This window comes from Salvelinus fontinalis, chromosome 30, assembly GCF_029448725.1.
Source record: "Salvelinus fontinalis isolate EN_2023a chromosome 30, ASM2944872v1, whole genome shotgun sequence".
Lineage (NCBI taxonomy): Eukaryota > Metazoa > Chordata > Actinopteri > Salmoniformes > Salmonidae > Salvelinus > Salvelinus fontinalis.
The window spans coordinates 37,574,022-37,593,855 of record NC_074694.1 but is presented as its reverse complement, the minus strand read 5'-3'; the positions used below and the strand labels follow the sequence as shown (position 1 = coordinate 37,593,855).

Here is a 19,834-nt window from a genome sequence, read left to right as displayed (position 1 = left end):
CCAATGATGTCAAGCAATAAGGCACTGAGTTTGAAAGTAGGCCTTGAAATACATCCACAGGTACACCTCCAATTGACTCAAATTATGTCAATTAGCCTATCAAAACTTCTAAAGTCATTACAACATTTTCTAGAATTTTTCAAGCTGTTTAAAGGCACAGTCAACTTAGTGTATGTAAACTTCTGACCCACTGAAATTGTGATACAGTGAATTATAAGTGAAATAATCTGTCTGGAAACAATTGTTGGAATAATTACTTGTGTCACGCACAAAGTAGATGTCCTAACCAACTTGCCAAAACTATAGTTTGTCAACAAGTAATTTGTGGAGTGGTTGAAAAATGACTTTCAATGACTCCAACCTAAGTGTATGTAAACTTCCGACTTCAACTGTACATACAAATATTGTAGAATGAATGTGCCTTAAGCCACACCCCTACAAATAGCTCCATGTGATGGGATTGCACACCTCTCCAGCATGGCCACATGGTGAGTAGTCTGTCTGCAAACATTTTGGAGAATATGAGTACGCAAGTTGGTATATCTTCATGTATTTTTCAAACTACCGTTTTGGGATTTAAATATATGTTTCCTAGGACATACATCTGTCCAAATTAAAGATAGCCAGCCATATGTTAGCTATGGGGGATTCTTTAAAGTCCCCCCCCCAAAAAAAAAAATTGTCCAAACCAGAACGGTCAAAATTGAAACAATAGACACCATAGAAATATATATAGGTCTCATCTTTGTATCTGTGCCATTATGGCGTCTGTGACAGGAAGTTGCATGCGCCAAGCTCTACCAACTGAGCTACAGAGGACCTCCATGTGGGTTGTGGACAAGTGCACACTATAGGAAAAAGTGTAGACTATTGAGATGCATAGCCAGCAAGGGGGCTCAAACGCTCCAAGAGCCCAAATAATGGCCAAAACATAGACATCTATAATGTACTGTACAGTAATGCAGCAGTTCTCACCTGATTGGTCACAACCCACATTTTTGAATGGTTTTTGAGTGGGTAGCGGGTGTCTAAAAAATAAATGTTAATGAAAAAAAATACTCCAGTCTGAACTGAACTGACTAAAACCAGGTAGAAAGTGTTTAGAAATTATAATTAATATACTTTTTAAATTTTAAAATAACTTAATCCCTGAACAATTTTTATTTAATCCCAGTATTTTCAATGTAGAGCTATTAACGCTATTTAGCAGATGTAGTTGATCTTGTGGTCTCAAACCAGTGAGCTTCTTAATATTCTTAAATCAAGAATATGGGCAAAATGTAATTATAAACAATGGAAAAGGTGGGAATGTTGTTCCCTTGTCATTATTGTCACATTTACTATCAATATAGCACTAAAAATTGTTTTACAGATTGCATTTTGGCCTATTATTTTCATGCGAATATTGGGTTGTGACAGACAACCTGGTTCAATTTGGGTCCCGATACAAAACCAGTTGAGAACCACTGCTGTAATGTACTCTACTGTACTGTACCCTAATGTACAGTACTCAAGTTTACTCTACTTGAGTTTCTTACAATTGAAGACCGGGCCAATGTACTCTTGATCAAGGCCAATGGACAACAAGAACTCGGTCTTTAACTTGTCATGGTCTCAACATACTGGGTCTGGATCTTGGTATCAATGTCCTGGTATAGATATTGGTCTTGGCTCCTGGATATTACCTTAGTCTTTGGTTTACAAACCATGGGCAACCCAATTTGAAGACAATGCTTTCTTATCATTGGCTGATCACTCCCAACCCATAGGAATTCCCACCCAGTTGACTACTTTTAAACAGTGGAAGCCCTCAAAGGCAATATCTATACTAAAACAAGTTATATCCATCTACAGTTCTTCATTTCTCTGTGATTGACACTTGACACCGAAATGCCTGTTATTCTGCCAAATAAAGATAGGTAAAGTGATAATTGAAACATCTAACCACATCATTAGATGCATTATTCATTCAATCATTTAAGTTTCAGATTCATACAATCAACATTGAACATTTTTACAGAGAACAAGAGATAATATCTCTAAAATTAGTTTGTAATATGAGCTTAATCAAAATGATCACCACGGTGCATGATTCTCCCTTTATTGCAACATTCCACTCTGTTTATGTAGTGACAAATTTAGTGGTGTTAAAGAATTCAGGTAAATACTTCAAATAAAGTGTGCCAGTAGTATATACAGTGCCTTGCAAAAGTATTCATTGCTATTTTTCCTATTTCGTTACATTACAACCTGTAATTTAAATGGATTTTTATTTGGATTTCATGTAATGGACATACACAAAATAGTCCAAATTGGTGAAATGAAAAAAAAATGATGCACATGTATTCACCCCTTTTGCTATGAAGCCCCTAAGTAAGATCTGATGTAACCATTTACCTTCCCTGAAGGAGCTGCCAAGCGCCACAGCAGGCATTGGAGTGTCTGTCCATAGGACCAAATTAAGCCATACACTCCACAGAGCTGAGCTTTACGTTAGAGCGGACAGAAAAAAATCCCTTGCTTAAAGAACAAAATAAGCAAACACGTTTGGTGTTCGCCAAAAGGCATGTGGGAGACTACCAAAACATATGGAAGAAGGTACTCAGATTAGACTAAAATTTAGCTTTTTGGCCATCAAGGAAAACGCTATGTCTGGTGCAATCCCAACATCACTTCGAGAACACCATCCTGTGGGGATGTTTTTCCCATCGGCAGGGACTGGGAAACTGGTCAGAATTGAAGAAATGATGGATGGCGCTAATTACAGGGAAATTCTTGCGGGAAACCTGTTTCATTCTTCCAGAGATTTGAGACTGGGACGGAGGTTCACCTTCCAGCAGGACAATGACTCTAAGCATACTGCTAAAGCAACACTCGAGTGGTTTAAGGGGAAACGTTTACATGTCTTGTAATGGCCTAGTGAAAGTCCAGACCTCAATCCAATTGAGAATCTGTGGTATGACTTAAAGATTGCGTACCCCAGCGGAACTCATCCAACTTGAAGGAGCTGGAGAAGTTTTGCCTTGAAGAATGGGCAAAAATCCCAGTGGCTAGATGTGCCAAGCTTATAGAGACATACCCCAAGAGACTTGCAGCTGTAATTGCTGCAAAAGGTGGTGCTACAAAGTATTCACTTTGGGGGGGTGAATAGTTATGCACGCTCACGTTCTGTCTTTCTGTCTTATTTCTTGTTTGTTTCACAATTAAAAATATTTTGCATCTTCAAAGTGGTAAGCATGTTGTGTAAATCAAATGATACAAACCCCCCCAAAAATCTATCTTAATTCCAGGTTGTAAGGCAACAAAATAGGAAAAATGCCAAGGGAATAATTTCGCAAGTCACTGTATTGTACAGGTGTTTCTACCTGAGATATGTTGGAAGGCATGTGCGCTGAAAGTTTGGGAAAAATGGGATACAAATTAGCTTTTTTTTTAACCACCAATTTGCACCACTTCTGTAGAATGACCCATATACAGATGTAGGATCTTAATTTGATTACCCTGTAGTGCTGAGCAATTAGTGCTTTTTGGAGGTCATTATGGTTTTGGTTCGATTATTTAAAAAATAATAGTTTTTTCCATTTCGCTTTCGATTATATTGGTTGAATGCTATAACACAGAATAAAACAATGAATAAAAGTCCCATGAGGCTAGTGACTTCCCATTACTGCTTATCACTTATTAACCATATGTATTCACATTACTTTACAAAAATATTTCAGTTGTGAATATTACATTGGTTTTATTTGATGACTATTATTTCATTCATCTCATCTCTATAGAGCTGCTGTCTATGCTGTCTAACAAAATCCCTATTTTGTAGTTCTTCAAAGTAAATAAGGCATACTTTTATGACTGCTGAATATCAACTATTGAATCACTTGGATCATGTACTGTATTTTCAAGTAGAGTTACCTCGAAGCTACACCTGCTCTCTATATCCCTCACAATTATGCATTCTTGGACAGTACAGTGAAGCACAGTATAGTACAGTAAAGAAAAGTACAGTAGAGTGCAGTACAGTATAATGTACTGAACTCTACTGTGATGTGCTGTATTGTGATGTCTAGACTTGTAAAATATAGACGTCTATGATTGGTTCAGATTTGGTCTTTTACTGAGCGACCCAAATGTAGTCTTGTTTGGGGGCGGAGCTCATTAGAATAATAGCCAGTGTGTAGAATAATACCCATATATGCAAAGGCTGATATTGCATATTTCTACCTTTGTGTACCTATTCAGGATGCATAACCTTGTAGAGAATGACGTTCATATCCATAATTAATAATTTATGTTATGTACAGAAAGGGGGACCTATGATTTAATTCCGTTACTGGGTGTAAATCCACGTCACTGACAGTGTAGTTCAATAACCAAAATAGATTTTCTCAAAGTCAAGGTGTCATGTCATAGCTGACACCGCATTCTTTCTGCAGACATCTTTGAATCTTAATTCTGAGCAGATAATTAACCGTTTTTGGAAAACGTGAGGGAGATCTGACCGTAATACCGTTCCCAAACGTTGCATCTGCACAGTTCTCCAAGTAAATGTGTTTTTGTGAAAATGTATGTGTAAATTGTTCCAACGTAGTCCTTGTGCATAGAGTTGGATGATTTGTTACACTTTGAAATTAATGGTTTTTGTTTGGCATACAGTTTAAAGTGAAACATCTGAGAGTCTCGGCGTAATTCCGTTCTCGTGGAATTGCCCATTGTAGATCAGGTTTAGCGGGTTGTTTTTGAATTTGATAGATTTATAGGCTCCTGTTACGTAGCAGTTTGTATGAACAACAATAACAGACAGTGACACATTGAGGACAGTTCAGCATTCCACACAACCATAATACTTCCCCTGATATGACGAGAAACGCATAGGCCTAAATATCATGTGCGACCGTAACATTGTATAAAGTAACTTTGATTCTAACAATGTACTGATACACAGTATCAAAAAGTGTAACATCGAATGAAGTCGGCTACTGTAAAATTGGCTATGTAGGCTATATTTACATTCAGGGTGCGTGCAATGTCCCTCGAGCTCTACGTGTTCATGCGAAGCTACGTTGTATCCTAACATCGAATGCTAACACATTAAATAACCTTTCAGGAATACTTACATATTTATGTTCTTTCGGAATGCTATTGGCAGCTTGAGAGATCTTTTTGGATGAACCGAAAGGAGTTTCAGCACATCTCTCCACCACGTATATTTCATCTATGTGAAGCTAGCCACAATAAGGATAAGACACAATAGAGGAATTTGCGGTTTGCCTTCAAAATAAAATCCCCCCATTGAAAGTGATTCAAACTAGTGGAATCAACTAGTGGAATCATGACATATTTGCAATAGATAATGCTAAACAAGGTCTGAATGTTGTTATATAAATGCAACAAAAGACAACTAATTTAACACAAAAAAATCGCACTGTGGATGTATTAGACTTTAGAATTGCATTGGGGCGTGCGTATATGCTTATATTTACATTTACATTTAAGTCATTTAGCAGACGCTCTTATCCAGAGCGACTTACAAATTGGTGCATTCACCTAATGACATCCAGTGGAGCAGCCACTTTACAATAGTGCATCTAAATCTTTTAAGGGGGGGGGGGGGGGGGGCAGAAGGATTGCTTTATCCTATCCTAGGTATTCCTTGAAGAGGTGGGGTTTCAGGTGTCTCCGGAAGGTGGTGATTGACTCCGCTGTCCTGGCGTCGTGAGGGAGTTTGTTCCACCATTGGGGTGCCAGAGCAGCGAACAGTTTTGACTGGGCTGAGCGGGAACTGTACTTCCTCAGTGGTAGGGAGGCGAGCAGGCCAGAGGTGGATGAACGCAGTGCCCTTGTTTGGGTGTAGGGCCTGATCAGAGCCTGAAGGTACTGAGGTGCCGTTCCCCTCACAGCTCCGTAGGCAAGCACCATGGTCTTGTAGCGGATGCGAGCTTCAACTGGAAGCCAGTGGAGAGAGCGGAGGAGCGGGGTGACGTGAGAGAACTTGGGAAGGTTGAACACCAGACGGGCTGCGGCGTTCTGGATGAGTTGTAGGGGTTTGATGGCACAGGCAGGGAGCCCAGCCAACAGCGAGTTGCAGTAATCCAGACGGGAGATGACAAGTGCCTGGATTAGGACCTGCGCCGCTTCCTGTGTGAGGCAGGGTCGTACTCTGCGGATGTTGTAGAGCATGAACCTACAGGAACGGGCCACCGCCTTGATGTTAGTTGAGAACGACAGGGTGTTGTCCAGGATCACGCCAAGGTTCTTAGCGCTCTGGGAGGAGGACACAATGGAGTTGTCAACCGTGATGGCGAGATCATGGAACGGGCAGTCCTTCCCCGGGAGGAAGAGCAGCTCCGTCTTGCCGAGGTTCAGCTTGAGGTGGTGATCCGTCATCCACACTGATATGTCTGCCAGACATGCAGAGATGCGATTCGCCACCTGGTCATCAGAAGGGGGAAAGGAGAAGATTAGTTGTGTGTCGTCTGCATAGCAATGATAGGAGAGACCATGTGAGGTTATGACAGAGCCAAGTGACTTGGTGTATAGCGAGAATAGGAGAGGGCCTAGAACAGAGCCCTGGGGGACACCAGTGGTGAGAGCGCGTGGTGAGGAGACAGATTCTCGCCACGCCACCTGGTAGGAGCGACCTGTCAGGTAGGACGCAATCCAAGCGTGGGCCGCGCCGGAGATGCCCAACTCGGAGAGGGTGGAGAGGAGGATCTGATGGTTCACAGTATCGAAGGCAGCCGATAGGTCTAGAAGGATGAGAGCAGAGGAAAGAGAGTTAGCTTTAGCAGTGCGGAGCGCCTCCGTGATACAGAGAAGAGCAGTCTCAGTTGAGTGACTAGTCTTGAAACCTGACTGATTTGGATCAAGAAGGTCATTCTGAGAGAGATAGCAGGAGAGCTGGCCAAGGACGGCACGTTCAAGAGTTTTGGAGAGAAAAGAAAGAAGGGATACTGGTCTGTAGTTGTTGACATCGGAGGGATCGAGTGTAGGTTTTTTCAGAAGGGGTGCAACTCTCGCTCTCTTGAAGACGGAAGGGACGTAGCCAGCGGTCAGGGATGAGTTGATGAGCGAGGTGAGGTAAGGGAGAAGGTCTCCGGAAATGGTCTGGAGAAGAGAGGAGGGGATAGGGTCAAGCGGGCAGGTTGTTGGGCGGCCGGCCGTCACAAGACGCGAGATTTCATCTGGAGAGAGAGGAGAGAAAGAGGTCAAAGCACAGGGTAGGGCAGTGTGAGCAGAACCAGCGGTGTCGTTTGACTTAGCAAACGAGGATCGGATGTCGTCGACCTTCTTTTCAAAATGGTTGACGAAGTCGTCTGCAGAGAGGGAGGAGGGGGGGGGGGAGGGGGAGGAGGATTCAGGAGGGAGGAGAAGGTGGCAAAGAGCTTCCTAGGGTTAGAGGCAGATGCTTGGAATTTAGAGTGGTAGAAAGTGGCTTTAGCAGCAGAGACAGAAGAGGAAAATGTAGAGAGGAGGGAGTGAAAGGATGCCAGGTCCGCAGGGAGGCGAGTTTTCCTCCATTTCCGCTCGGCTGCCCGGAGCCCTGTTCTGTGAGCTCGCAATGAGTCGTCGAGCCACGGAGCGGGAGGGGAGGACCGAGCCGGCCTGGAGGATAGGGGACATAGAGAGTCCAAGGATGCAGAAAGGGAGGAGAGGAGGGTTGAGGAGGCAGAATCAGGAGATAGGTTGGAGAAGGTTTGGGCAGAGGGAAGAGATGATAGGATGGAAGAGGAGAGAGTAGCGGGGGAGAGAGAGCGAAGGTTGGGACGGCGCGATACCATCCGAGTAGGGGCAGTGTGGGAAGTGTTGGATGAGAGCGAGAGGGAAAAGGATACAAGGTAGTGGTCGGAGACTTGGAGGGGAGTTGCAATGAGGTTAGTGGAAGAACAGCATCTAGTAAAGATGAGGTCAAGCGTATTGCCTGCCTTGTGAGTAGGGGGGGAAGGTGAGAGGGTGAGGTCAAAAGAGGAGAGGAGTGGAAAGAAGGAGGCGGAGAGGAATGAGTCAAAGGTAGACATGGGGAGGTTAAAGTCACCCAGAACTGTGAGAGGTGAGCCGTCCTCAGGAAAGGAGCTTATCAAGGCATCAAGCTCATTGATGAACTCTCCAAGGGAACCTGGAGGGCGATAAATGATAAGGATGTTAAGCTTGAAAGGGCTGGTAACTGTGACAGCATGGAATTCAAAGGAGGCGATAGACAGATGGGTAAGGGGAGAAAGAGAGAATGACCACTTGGGAGAGATGAGGATCCCGGTGCCACCACCCCGCTGACCAGAAGCTCTCGGGGTGTGCGAGAACACGTGGGCAGACGAAGAGAGAGCAGTAGGAGTAGCAGTGTTATCTGTGGTGAGCCATGTTTCCGTCAGTGCCAAGAAGTCGAGGGACTGGAGGGACGCATAGGCTGAGATGAGCTCTGCCTTGTTGGCCGCGGATCGGCAGTTCCAGAGGCTACCGGAGACCTGGAACTCCACGTGGGTCGTGCGGGCTGGGACCACCAGGTTAGGGTGGGCGCGGCCACGCGGTGTGAGGCGTTTGTATGGTCTGTGCAGAGAGGAGAGAACAGGGATAGACAGACACATATTTGACAGGCTACAGAAGAGGCTACGCTAAAGCAAAGGGGATTAGAATGACAAGTGGGCTACACGTCTCGAATGTTCAGAAAGTTAAGCTTACGTAGCAAAAAATCAATAAAATTAAAAATCTTATTGACTAAAATGATATAGTACTGCTGGCTGGTGAAGTAGCCTGGCTAGCAGTAGCTGCGTTGTTGAAAGTGAAGCTGGCTAGGTGACCTCGACAGTTTCTCTAAGTTTCTCTAAACTACACAATTATCATGGATACAAGGACAGCAAAGACAACTAGCTAACACTACGCTAATCAAGTCGTTCCGTTGTAATGTAAGTTTCTACAGTGCTGCTATTCGGTAGAAGTTGGCTAGCTAGCAGTGTTAGCTAGCAGTGTTGGCTAGGTAGGAGGACGGCAGCGCGGCAGGCGAAACTAGCTGGCTAGCTAACCGATAATTACTCAGAGTTACACAATTATCTTAGATACAAAGCTAGCAAAGAAAACTATGTAGCTAGCTAACACTACACAAAACAAGTCGTTCCGTTGTATTGTAATCGTTTCTACAATGCTCTTCGGTGGCAAGCTGGCTAGCTAGCAGTGTTGGCTACGTTGCGTTAATTTCGAACGAAAATAGCTCGCTAGCGAACCTCAATAACGACGCAATTATGTTTGATAAAAGACGGCTATGTAGCTAGCTAAGATCAAACAAATCAAACCGTTGTACTGTAATGAAAATGAAAATCAGACCGTTGTACTATAATGAAATGTAATGAAAAGTTATACTACTATTCGGTAGACGGTGGACGTTTGCTAGCTGCTGGGCAGATAGCAGTGGACAACGAGACGACGAAATACGATAATTACGCAGTTATCTTTGATACACAGACGGCTATGTAGCTAGTTAAGAAGAAATTGCTAAGGTTGGACAAATTAAATCGTTGTACTATAATGAAATGTAATGAAAAGTTATAAAAGTTATACTACCTGCAGAGCGAATGCAGAGCGAATGCACTGTACAGCATAACCTATGGATGTTGCACCCATGGAATGGGTTATCAGCCTACTCGGTGACTCTCACAGAACACAACTATGTAGAGTTTACACAAATATTAGCATCTTAGCTCTTATTAGAGAGCTTATTAGGGAACTTTAACTGTGGGAAATCAGCTCACTACACAGCCTATTGTGTTTATTGAACATACGTATTGGACTGTACAGCCTAAACTAGAGATTGTGCACCCATGAAATGGGGTATCAGCCTACTCGGGGACACCCACAGAACACAACTATGAAGGGTTTTCACAAATATTTGCGTCGTAGCACATATTGCTGGACTTTGAAATCGGTATGAAATGAGCAGCATTAAGTCACCAGTCAACCTACTATGTACTAAACATTCATATGACATATTTTGTTGAATTGTTGAATTTATATAAGATCATAATGTTTAACATTATCTAGCCTAAAAATGGCATGATTCTGCTATTTGTATCATTTTGAAATTACTTTCAATGGAGGACTTTTATTCCCTATTGTGGCTAGCTTCACACAGGTGTATATTCCTTCCTGTCCCAACGTTTTGGGAATAGGTAGAGGGTGGAGGGCAGGCAGGTGGGGCGTGTAGAGGAGAGCTTACAGTTTTTATGGTTAGAGTAGGCTAGCATTAATATTTTTTTATACGGCAGACCAACCTTTATTTCAGGCTGTATCACAACCGGCCATGTTTGGGAGTCCCATAGGTGTAGGCCGTCATTGTAAATAAGAATTTGTTCTGAACTGACCTGCCTAGTTAAATAAAGGTTACATTTAAAAAATACAAACTTTATGAGGCCACATATTCAATTTCCCCACCTTAGTTCATATGCTTCAAACGTATAATGAGACAGATTCATTCAAACCTATCATACTTTTGCTTATTGTGTTCCCTTCTTCTATTTAATTTGGTTTCTGTCTATTCTATTCTACTCCCTTCGGATCCTTCTATTCTACTCTGCTCTCTGGAAAGCCACTAAGGTCCTTTGCCAGCAGAATTCAAACCTATCAAAGACTTTTATATCCCCTCTAACTCACCAAAATACAACTATTTCACATAGCCTCCCAGTAAAAAAGGATGCATGCTTCAAATCAAATCAAATGTTATCAGTCGCATACACATATTTAGCAGATGTTATTGTGGGTGTAGCGAAATGCTTGTGTTCCTACCTCCTACCTCCTACCTACCACAAGCATTGTGTTCCATGACTATGTACATAGGGCAGCAGCCTCTAAGGTGCATGGTAGAGTAACCAGGTGGTGGCCGCCTAGTGACAGTGACTAATGTTCAGGGCAGGGTACTGGGCGGGTGGCGGCTAGTGGTGACTATCTAACAGTCTGATGGCATTGAGATAGAAGCTCTTTTTAAGTCTCTCGTCCCAGCTTTGATGCACCTGTACTGACCTCGCCTTCTGGATGGAGGTGGGGTGAACAGGCCATGACTCAGGTCCTTGATGATCTTCTTGGCCTTCCTGTGACACCGAGTGCTGTAGATGTCCTGAATTTCTTCTGCCTGTGGTTGAAAAGGCACTGTTGCTCTTTCTTCACCACACTGTCCGTGTGCGTGGACCATTTCAGATTGACAGTGATGTGTACACCGAGGAACTTGAAGCTTTTCACCTTCTCCAGAGCGGCCCCGTCGATGGGGATGTGCTCCCACTGCTGTCTCCTGAGGTCCACAATCAGCTCCTTCGTTTTGTTGATGTTGAAGGCGAGGTTATTTTCCTGGCACCACCCCTCCAGGGCCCTCACCTCCTCCCTGTAGGCTGTCTCGTTGCTGTTGGTAATCAGGCCTACCACTGTTGTGTTGTCTGCAAACGTGTTGATTGAGTTGGAGACGTGCTTGGCCACGCAGGCAAGTGTGAACAGGGAGTACAGGAGGCGGCTGAGCACGCACTCTTGTGGGGCCCCCGTGTTGAGGATCAGTGTAGTGGAGGTGTTGTTGCCTACCTTCACCACCAGGAAGTCCAGGACCCAGTTTCACAGGGAGGGGTTCAGACCCAGGGCCCTGAGCTTAATGATGATTTTGGATGGTACTATGTTGTTGAATGCTGAGCAATAGTCAATGAACAGCATTCTTACATAGGTATTCCTCTTGTCCAGATGGGATAGGGCGGTGCGCAGTGCCATGGAGATTGTGGCATCCGTGGATCTATTGGGGCTATATGCAAATTGAAGTGGGTCTAAGGTGTCACGTAAGGTGGAGATTATATGATCCTTAAATAGACTCTCAAAGCACTTCATGATGACAGAAGTGAGTGCTACGGGGCAATAGTCATTTAGTTCAGTTACATTCACTTTCTTGGGTACAAAATATTTTGGTCTTTGGTCAGAGCACCCCAGTTACTTGCTGACGAATACTTTCCTGAGAATTGTACATTGACTGAAATATGTGCCATGTCTCGCTCTCTATCAGGGCGCAACCTGGGACTGGATGAAGGCATAACAAGGAAACAACATCTGGTTTACCATTTTACATTTGACAGGGGGACTTCCCAGCCCTCAACTGATCCTTAATATGCAGCGAGTTGCTCTCGGATGCAGTGCATTTCTGTGTTTAGACAGTAGGGTCTTTGTGAAGACGTGAGTTTAACCAAGTTTAAAGACGTGAGCAAGATGCACACTTGCGCTAAAACAGGCAGACAGTGTGACCTAGAATCCTCTCGTACCCACTCACTGTGGGAGCCGTGCACTGCATTTCCACTACAGTGCATTTTCAGTCTCTCTAACCTTAAAAAGGAGATCATAGGCTCAATGGAGAGATCGGAATATAGATGCAATTAGATTTTTGAGGCATCGCTTAATCCATTCTTGACAGTCCCTTGTGATATGCAGACACCAGTTTTTCCATGGCAATTAGCTCCCCGGCATAAGTGGTCGGTTAAATATTGCACAGCATCCTGACATGATGGGTGTTTTACAGGAGTTGAGAGTGGTGTGTTGGTTACCAGAGCCACAAAGTGGGTGGGGGAAATATTGCACAGCCTTAGGGAGCATGGAGCAGCAGTGTAACAACTTTGAATTTGCAATGGTCCGTCCTGAAATATCTACTCAGTTCTGGGCTGGGGCTGGTCCACGATAGGAGCTACAGGATTGGACTCTTCCTTAGTGCAGTCTGCCCAATACATCAACTACAGAGAAACCATGCTCCCTTGTTTCCTATAATTGAAGCTCTCTTAAACATTAGCCGTGCACGCAACATACACTGAGCATACAGAACATTAGAAACACCTGCTCTTTTCATGACATACACTGACCAGGTGAATCCAGGTGAAATCAATGATCCCTTATTGATGTCACTTGTTAAATCCACTTAAATCAGTGTAGATTAAGGGGAGGAAACGGGTTAAAGAAGGATTTTTAAGCCTTGAGACATGGATTGTGTATGTTTGCCATTCAGAAGGTGAATTGGCAAGGCAAAAGATTTGAACGGGGTATGGTAGTAGGTGCCAGGCGCACCGGTTTGAGTGTGTCAAGAACTGCAACGCTGCTGGGTTTTTCACGCTCAACAGCTTCCCGTGTGTATCAAGAATGGTCCACCACCCAAAGGACATCCAGCCAACTTGACACAACTATGGAAATCATTGGCGTCAACATGGGCCAGCATCCCTGTGGAATGCTTTTGACACCTTGTAGAGTCCATGCCGAGACTAATTGAGGCTATTCTGAGGGCAAAAGTGGGTGCAACTCCATATTGGGAAGGTGTTCCTAATGTTTTGTACACTCAGTGTATTTGAACTGAAAGGCCTGAGGTTATGCACTCTATTTTGAGCAATATAGAAATTTAGGTTAGTGTGCAACTTAACAATAAGTAATTTATGAATGGTATGACTTATGTTTCCTAAATTAATCAAACTAGCATTTACAATTGAGACGATATTCAACGTGTATGTTCTGGTACATGTTCATTTTAGATGAACTGGCATCACTAGCTAGGTTTTCATCCAATTGGCAACAGATTTTCATGTGACAATAAAAGATCTGCATAAAAACAATATGCGCAGTTTCCAACCAATGAAATTGTGCGTGATGACGTAGTGCACATAAAAATTACTTTTGCGGTTTAAATAAAAAACAACATTAAATTGGTTTGCATCGCATTTTCAACTCTGTTTTTTCCCCCCACAAAATGTTTTTGCGTTATATAGCGAATGTGCCCACTCTAGTCAACAGCGTGCATATACGGTATAGTGAGGATATAACCTACATGAGATTATTGTGGACAAAAGAGCAAAATAATTTATAATTTTTATTCGTCAAAAGGCAGCCAAGCATCGATCAGCATTTCACCAGAATAACACTCTCAATATGTATTGGAAAGGAGCATCAAGCTCATCACTTTGCACTTTCACCACCCTGTGAAATTCATCATCATTTATTTAATCTGTAACCTAATAAACTGCGTGCTTGTTTCCCGAGTCGTAGAGGGAGGACCACACATGTCATTGCGTGACTCCAAGTTTACTTCAATATGATGGTTATTATATCAATATTTGCGCGAAAAATTGGTTTCCACCGCCATTAATCGCATAATTAATTTTACCAACACAAAAAGATTCCACGTTGTCTAGCGTATTTTGTTTAATCGCAATTTGGAAAATGTACACAAATTTGCTGTTTCCATTAGGCCTGTCTTGAATGTTTTTTTTTTATCGCATAAAAAGGTTGGATAGATCCGTGGTAAAAGAAATGAGAAATTTGGAGTCTTGGCAGGCCCTGCTAATGACCTGCTCACGAAAACTGTACATCTAAAGAACAGTCAATCCACATGAAGTGCTCCTGCCAGGTGTATATAAATACGAACCATGTTTATCAGTCACTCAAGGAGGCTCCTCAGAGGTGGAAGGGGCTAACCATCTTCCACAGTGAATTTAATAAACATTTAAATTGTGAAACATTAAAAAAGTAATCATTTTTAGATTAAACTAGACTAAATATATTAACGGCACCAAATAATTGATTAAAACACACCGTTTTGCAATGGTCTACATTAGCCTCAACAGCACTCTGTAGGGTAGCACCATTGTGTAGCCGGAGGACATTAAGTTACATACAAAACCTAGGAGGCTCATGGTTCTGACCCCCTTCCGTATGCACAGTAATTATGACAACTTCAGAGCTTTTGCAGCATGAACTGACATGTTGACCACCCGATAAAGGATCAGAGAAGGAATCTAGTACTGAAAGCATAAGCAGAAGCTAGCTAGCACTGCAGTACATACAATGTGGTGAGTAGTTGACTCAAAGAGAGAGAAAGACAATAGTTGAACAGTTCTGAAGAAATTGATTCCTTTAAAAATGATGGAGAAATAAGAGAGAGCATTTTTTTTCACATTCACTTTGCTAGGGACTGCAGCTAGCTAGTTTATCCTACTCAAACACCCGGCTCAAACAGAGAGGGATGTTATGTTAGCTAGCTGGCTATAGTTATCCAACACTGGAACTCTTCCAAGTTAAGGTAAGCTTTATTATTGTTTTTTTCACCTTGTCACAGACAGCTGATGTGTTGTGCACTGAAGTCCACAAGTGAAGGGAAAAGGTGAGATGGAATTATACAACGTGCGAAATGTTCATGCTGTATGTGGCTGCTATGAAAGTGAACTGGGTTTGCCTGTGATTGGGGGTGTATTCATTCCGCCGATTCTGTTGAAAAACGTTTCTTAAACAGAAGCAAATGGAACAAAACAGGGATAAACATACCTGAATTTTTCCAATAGAAACTCCATTTGCAACTGTTGGACTAATGATTACACCCTACATCAGCTAGATGCAGGCAAGATAAGCTAGATACAGGCAAGAGTTTGCTATATTGAATGTGTCACTGTCACCTTGATTACTAAACAAATTCTGTGGAACTGTGCACCTACGTTGTAAACTTTCATTCATTGGCTAGGTTGTAGTAACCTCATGATGGGTATAGGTCAACATTTTGTATCATGTAGTAACCTAAACCAGTCGATGTTACATTGAGGTGGGTGAATGGAAAATTAATGAAAGTCATCCAATATGCTGTAATAGAAATAAGGCCATGCTCATAAAAAAAATATTCGTCCTCCCTCATCTTAAATGTCACAGACCGCCACTGCATTGACTCATGAGTTTGCCAATAAACCTCCGTTTTCCTGGGCGGCTCTACATTTGTGTTTTCTCAGCTGTACCTGACCCTACAGTACATAACTCCACTGGTCAGAATTTTACCCACTGACAGTCAGCATTTTTTAGACACAGAGAGACTTATTACTCTGCTTCCTGGTAGAGCAGGGGCCTGAACCACATGGGTCAACATTTATAAAGCCTCCAGACAACTGCTCACCACAAGGCCAGCAACTGCCTTCAAAGAGCCATCTCCCCAGAGAGGGTGTGCAATGTCCCTTGTGGTTCATCCTGGTCTTATACACTAGATGTAACATAGTAAACGGTAGTGATTGGAGACCGAGGCTTTCTGAAGGCTTCAGAGCTTTCATCAAATTGTGCTGAAAAACAGTTAATTACACAGAGCTTCATTATCGGTTTACATTGCACATTAGTGACATCTGCTTGTCAGCAATAAATAGCAGTGTGTGATAATCAGATAGATATTTTATTTTCTCCACTGTTTTCATCAAAACTCCGTGGCACAGCCTATAATAAGTTGGAATACCAGGTTCTCACATTATGCTTCTCTTTTTTGCCTTAAAGTTTATTATTTTTTTTAAACAGAATCTATGGCATTGTAAGACAGAAGTTTATACCTAACTAAATTTTAAAAAACAGTACAGAAAGTGTCATTTCACATAAAACTACTTTCAAAATAGTGTTCCTTTAATGGGATTCAACGTCATACCCTCATGTTCCTGAATGTTTCATAGTTCCCTACTCTACCTGTTAAGATACCGGTCAGGTGAAACTATGGGTGTTTCTCAAAATGCCGAGCATGAGTTGGTCAGAGTACGAGTCCAAATCAAAGTATACGAAGCGGAGGGCACTTCTCGCATGCATCGATGCAAACTTCAACAGAAAGTATGCAAAGAAATGATGCAACCAAGTAAAAAATTACGTAAAATTGATTGAAATCAATTATTTAAGCTGACCAAATGGCTGGTGTCTTCACTGACATTTTCAACATGTCCCTGATTAAGTTTGTAATACCAACATGTTTCAAGCAGACCACCATAGTCCCTGTGCCCAAGAACACAAAGGCAACCTGCCTAAATGACTACAGACCCGTAGCACTCACGTCCGTAGCCATGAAGTGCTTTGAAAGATTGGTAATGGCTCACATCAACACCATTATCCCAGAAACCCTAGACCCACTCCAATTTGCATACCGCCCAAACAGATCCACAGATGATGCCATCTCTATTGTACTCCACACTGCGCTTTCCCACCTGGACAAAAGGAACTCTTATTTGAGAATGCTATTCATTGACTACAGCTCAGCGTTCAACACCATAGTACCCTCAAAGCTCATCACTAAGCTAAGGATCCTGGGACTAAACACCTCTCTCTGCAACTGGATCCTGAACTTCCTGACGGCCCGGTCCCAGGTGGTGAGGGTAGGTAGCAACACATCTACCACACTGATCCTCAACACTGGAGCTCCCCAGGGGTGCGTGCTCAGTCCCCAGGCATGACTCGAACGCCATCATTAAGTTTGCAGACGACACAACAGTGGTAGGCCTGATCACCGACAACGACGAGACAGCCTATAGGGAGGAAGTCAGAGACCTGGCTGGGTGGTGCCAGAATAACAACCTATCCCTCAACGTAACCAAGACTAAGGAGATTATCGTGGACTACAGGAAAAGGAGGACCGAGCAAGCCTCCATTCTCATCGATGGGGCTGTAGTGGAGCAGGTGTCGAGCTTCAAGTTCCTTGGTGTCCACATCAACAAACTAGAATGGTCCAAACACACCAAGACAGTCGTGAAGAGGGCACGACAAAGCCTATTCCCCCTCAGGAAACTAAAAAGATTTGGCATGGGTCCTGAGATCCTCAAAAGGTTCTACAGCTGCAACATCGAGAGCATCCTGACTGGTTGCATCACTGCCTGGTACGGCAATTGCTCGGCCTCTGACCGCATGGCACTACAGAGGGTAGTGCGTACGGCCCAGTACATCATTGGGGCTAAGCTGCCTGCCATCCAGGACTTCTACACCAGGCGGTGTCAGAGGAAGGCCCTAAAAATTGTCAAAGACCCCAGTCACCCCAGTCATAGACTGTTCTCTCTACTACCGCATGGCAAGCGGTACCGGAGTGCCAAGTCTAGGACAAAAACGCTTCTCAACAGTTTTTACCCCCAAGCCATAAGACTCCTGAACAGGTAATCAAATGGCTACCTGGACTATTTGCATTGTGTGCCCCCCCCAACCCGTATTTTAATGCTGCTGCTACTCTCTGTTTATCATATATGCATAGTCACTTTAACTATACATTCATGTACATACTATCTCATTTGGGCCGACCAACCAGTGCTCCCGCACATTGGCTAACCGGGCTATCTGCATTGTGTCCCACCCACCACCCGCCAACCCCTCTTTTACGCTACTGCTACTCTATGCTTATCATATATGCATAGTCACTTTAACCATATCTACATGTACATACTACCTCAATCAGCCTGACTAACCGGTGTCTGTATGTAGCCTCGCTACTTTTATAGCCTCGCTACTGTATATAGCCCGTCTTTTACTGTTGTTTTATTTCTTTACCTACCTATTGTTCACCTACTACCTTTTTTGCACTATTGGTTAGAGCCTGTAAGTAAGCATTTCACTGTGAGGTCTACACCCGTTGTATTCAGCTCACGTGACAAATAAACTTTGATTTGACGCGAGGGAAGATCAACTCTGAATTCAGAATGAAATGTGGCCTATTCTTATCTCATAAGTTGCCTGACTACACTATTTTATCTTTGTATGTTAATATGTTAAAAATTAATATGTTAATTTTGGCATGTTTACCTGCCTAGTTACTGTAGAGGTAATACAGTAGGGGGAGTGCGGGTGCTTCTCAAATGTATTGTTTTATGCACTCCCCACCCTCTCGTCCTCACAAGAATGTACTCAAGAGAAGGTGGTCGGAGAATGCACTCGGAGCATTAGTGTGGAGCATGGTAGTAAGCATATTGAGAAACACCCTGCATGTAAAAAAATCCTTACTATATTTATAAGTACGGTGTTCAGTAGGGGTCAGTGTTTGAAAGCAGCTTGGAATTGAAGAAAGCACCAGAACCACAACGAAATCAGAGGGATCTTGCATTTTGCAACACACGGTTTAAAAAAAAAAAAAGCATGTGATGAAGCAAAGCTTCGGACGTCCCTGATGATGTGCTTCTGATAAAGTTATACACGCATTGGCACACTGCTTCGAAGTTCGCTGCTCGCATGTTTCAGAGCTCCGGTATCAAATGTAACATCATTAGTGAATGTAAATCCTGGACACTCAAATTAGTGTGATGTGTTACATTTAGGATGGTTACATAAGACATAAGGTTACTTGAAGCAAACACGAGAGGAGAGTGGGTGGATGGGTAGGCATATAGTGCGAAGGTCTAGCAAACCGAAGGTTGCTTGTTCGAATCTCATCAAGGACAACTTGAGCTAATTAGCTACTTTGCAACTACTAGGCATGTTAGCTAACCCTTCCCCTAGCCTAGCTAATGTTAGCCAGCTAGCTAACATTAGCTGCCTAGCCAACGTTAGCAACAACAAATTGGAATTCTTAACATATCATACGTTTTGCAAAATCTTAAAATATTGTACTTTTTGCAAATTTGTAACATATCATACATCCACAAATTAATACATACCATACGAAACCTAACTTATCATACTAAATGGAATGTCTCGGATTTACATATACATAATAAGACAAAATGCTCTGAGACCGGGTTGTGTGGTTAGGATACATTACAGCCAACACAGTTTGCATCCTAAGTGGCACCATATTCCCTTTATAGTGCACTACTTTTGACCAGGGCCCATAGAGTTCTGGTCAAAACTACTGCCAAGTGATGTGAAAGTGCATGAATCTGCTCCTTGTCTAATTACTGTAATTGTGTCCCTTTTACTTCGACAGAGTAAACCATGACCTGTCTCAGAGGAAGACTGCTCTTTTAACTGGTTTAGTCAATGGGCATAGCTTGGTTGCGCTTGGCTTGGGTTAAAACAGGCTGTTTGCCTAACAGATAACCACATCTTCTTTTCTATCAAGGCTACACCACGGAGAAAAGTCCTCCTGCCTGGATATGTCTGG

General features: G+C 43.0%; 1 protein-coding gene across 8 annotated transcripts in view; it reads right to left on the bottom strand.

Moving 5' to 3' along the window:
- Window positions 1–5,240, bottom strand: part of LOC129829160 (pleckstrin homology domain-containing family A member 1-like) — a 34,896-nt gene extending 29,656 nt beyond the window's left edge. For all 8 annotated transcript variants that reach the window (XM_055890739.1, XM_055890740.1, XM_055890741.1 and 5 more), the window contains exon 1: window positions 5,118–5,240. The gene's annotated coding sequence lies outside the window, so the exon portion shown is untranslated. The remainder of the gene's footprint in view (window positions 1–5,117) is intronic.
- Between the last annotated feature and the right edge of the window lie 14,594 nt (window positions 5,241–19,834).